The sequence below is a fragment of the Nanorana parkeri genome, unplaced genomic scaffold, assembly GCF_000935625.1.
Source record: "Nanorana parkeri isolate BGI_ZX_2015 unplaced genomic scaffold, ASM93562v1 scaffold1251, whole genome shotgun sequence".
Lineage (NCBI taxonomy): Eukaryota > Metazoa > Chordata > Amphibia > Anura > Dicroglossidae > Nanorana > Nanorana parkeri.
This window is the reverse complement of record NW_017307519.1, coordinates 269153-272517: the sequence shown is the minus strand read 5'-3', so window position 1 is coordinate 272517 and position 3365 is coordinate 269153.

The following is a 3365-nucleotide window of genomic DNA, read 5'->3' as shown; positions in this document are numbered from 1 at the left end:
TGCAGGCGATCACACTGTGGGTGAGGGGCCTGCCTGCGGAGCCTGGCTGCGGTGACTTTGACTTCAATGCCCCGCCCCCCCCCCTCCCGCCCCTGAACGCAGGTGTTTTTTCGTTGGTAGATCTCATTGAGCTCGTCATTTGAAAAGTAGATCTCCAGCTGAAAAATTGTGGGCGCCCCTGCGGTAAGGTATCTGTATACTCGTATCTTCAGCCAAGCCTGATACATTGGACTGTTTGTTCGGTTGTATCCTCGTTTGCTTGAGGAAAAGCTGTGTGTGATATTTCCCTAGAGTGATGGCAGTGAGGCACCTTGAGTTTCAAACCCAACACAACCATCTGTATGATGTACTGTACTGGTCTGAATAGGGTAGATAATCAAAAAGACGAACAAATTGGGAAAACCAACACTGATGTACGATGACTAATGTCATGATACTTACTTCAGACAGTACAGCCCATGAAGGTCCTTGGTCTCCTGCAAGACATCAGCTCATTCTCTTCCTATCATTATAACATTCGGCTTGCTCCTTTTTTAGGCTTTGCAATTATTACTAGCTTTTACAGGAGTGGCTTGTTAGCACCTTGCCCAGGTAAGCATGAGCCTACTGAGAGCTATGCTCTCAGTGATCCTAGTGACCTAGTGATCCTCTTAAAAAAATCTACCTAGAGTTCCCTGCAATAGAAGAGCCATTATACCCACTTCTTTGGTGGCCCTTGTCTCCTAGGAGCCATTATACTCACCTCTTCAGTGGCCCTTGTCTCCTAAAAGTCATAATACTCATCTCTCTGGTAGCTCATGTCTCCTAACAGCCATTATCCTATCTTTCCAATGGCCCATGTCTCCTAAGAGCCATTAAACTCACTTCTTTGGTGGGCCTTGTCTCGCAAGAGCCATTATACTCAGCTCTTCAGTGCCCCTTGTCTCCTAGGAGCCATTATACTCTTCTCTATGGTAGCTTATGTCTCCTAAGAGCCTTTTATAGTTACCTTTCAGGTGGTCTTTGTTTCATAAAGGCCATTATCCTCACCTCTTCATTGGCCCATGTCTCCTAAGAGCCATTATACTCACCTCTCCATTGGCCCATGACTCCTAAGAGCCATTATACTCACCTCTCCGGTGGCCCGTGTCTCCTGAGAGCCTTTATTCTCACCTCTCCATTGGCCCGTGTCTCCTGAGAGCCCTTATTCTCACCTCTCCATTGGCCCTTGTCTCCTAAGAGCCATTATACTCACCTTTCCATTGGCCCATGTCTTCTAAGAGCCATTATACTCACCTCTCCATTGGCCCATGTCTCCTAAGAGCCATTATACAAATATTTCCAGTGGCCTGTGTCTCCTGAGAGCCATTACAATCACCTTTCCAGTGGCCCATGTGTCCGGAGAGCCCTTATTCTCACTTCTCAGGTGGTCTTTGATTCATAACAGCCATAATATTTACCTCTCGGGTGGCCAGTGTCTCCTAAAAAACATTTTTCTCACAGCTCTGGTGGCCCATGTTTCCTAAGAGCCATTATACTCACCTCTCCGGTGGCCAGTGTCCCCTAAGAGCCATTATACTCACCTCTCTGTGGCCCATGTCTCCTAAGAGCATTATACTCACCTCTCAGTGGCCCATGTCTCCTAAGAGCATTATACTCACCTCTCAGTGGCCCATGTCTCCTAAGAGCATTATACTCACCTCTTCAGTGGTCCGTATCTCTAACCTCCCATCCATCCCATGGTTTCAGCCTCTATCAGTATCTTCCACATGATGGGAGTGTCTACTGTGTCCCCCGCTATATCTGGGTCCATTCTCCAACCCCGTACATCAATGCTGCGCCCTGTAGCGATGTAGGGTTCGGAGGATGAGCACAGTGGACACTCCGGGAAGTGTAAGATGCCAAAGACACAGACGGAGTGGAATGGGGGCGGATGTATGGAGACATTGGCCATTGTTGAATCGCGTAGGTTCCCTTTTTTTAATCGATTCCTAAAGAGGGAAGTTGAAGTGACACAACAATGAGGAATCAGTTACAATGAAGACATTATAAAAACCCGTTGACAACGTCTCTTTTTTTTTCCTATCGTATGGAAATCACCATAAAAAACAACAACAACATTGAGTGATGTCCCTGTATAGAGGAAGGTTAACGCCTGTCACTTTGACACCTGTTTCCAGAGATTGGACACACCTTGTATCACGTTCACACCTCAAATTGTTCAAAAAGGAATCAGACGGATATTTATAAACCTCCGTACAATCTAAACCCACCCACCTCTACCTGGATCTGTAGAGGAATACGCCCGCAGAGGGAAGTCCTGCCTTGGGATGGATGAGAAGTCGAGGAGGAAACCCGGACACAAATAAAATAGTCATTTTTATGTATGGCAATGTAGTCATTGTGCTCGGATACATTGTTACATAACGTTTCACGAGATCTTTATCAGGAAATGGAGCCCCGCTTGAGGATACATCTCTAGTCCTCACCATCAGAGATAGATCCTGAGCATTCTATGATCTCTGCCCAAACAGCAAGATAACATTCAGATCATGTCCCAGTTTAGACTTAAAGGGTCAGTCTACCCAAAAGTCATATTTAAGTTATAGGAGGGGCCTAGTGGGCTGAGACAGCTCTTGGCTTCCTATATGTCTTGGGTAGTCCAGTTGCAATATCCCTCTGCCATACTTCCCAATGGTGGGAGCTCCTAATAATGGGCACAGCGGGGGTACAGACCCGGGAACTCAGCACAGGGATGGTGGGAAACTGCCATTCTGCTCCCTGACAGCGAGGTGTGAGGTTGCTGGTTCCTTAGCTCGTGAGCTTCCAGAGACCGGGGGCTAGAGTTGCTTCTCTGCCCCCAGGAGAGATGCTGGATCCTGGGGAGGACCCCGGCGGGCCTGTGACTAGGCCTCAGCCTTTGGAAGATTCTGGGCCTGGCCCAAGGAGGAATGAGTCCCTGTCTGCCTTTAGACGGAGGATTATTGGGAAGCTGACGCGGATCGATATGGAGGAGGAGAAATTGACAGCTTTGAAAGCTGAATTAAGGAAGAAAAAGCTGATTTCTTCCAAAGTTTTCAGCAAGAAGAGACCGGCTCTGAGGCCTGAGTTGAGAGACGTGGAGCAAGCTTTGAGGAAGCAGAAGGAGTTGGTGAGCGCTCTGAAGGAGAGCAGCGGAGCATTTAAAGAAAAGTATAAAAATGAAGAGCGTTTCAGCAGGATGAGGAGAGGAGCCGCTTCCAGCATGGAGAGTGACGCAGCCAGTGAGGAGATGCCGGTACCGACAGAGTCAGCAGAGAGTGAGAAAGTGGGCCCGGAGGATGAGCCCAGCTCTTCAACACCTCAGGAATCTGCTGAGCCCCCAATGGTGGAGGCCTCTGTCCCCC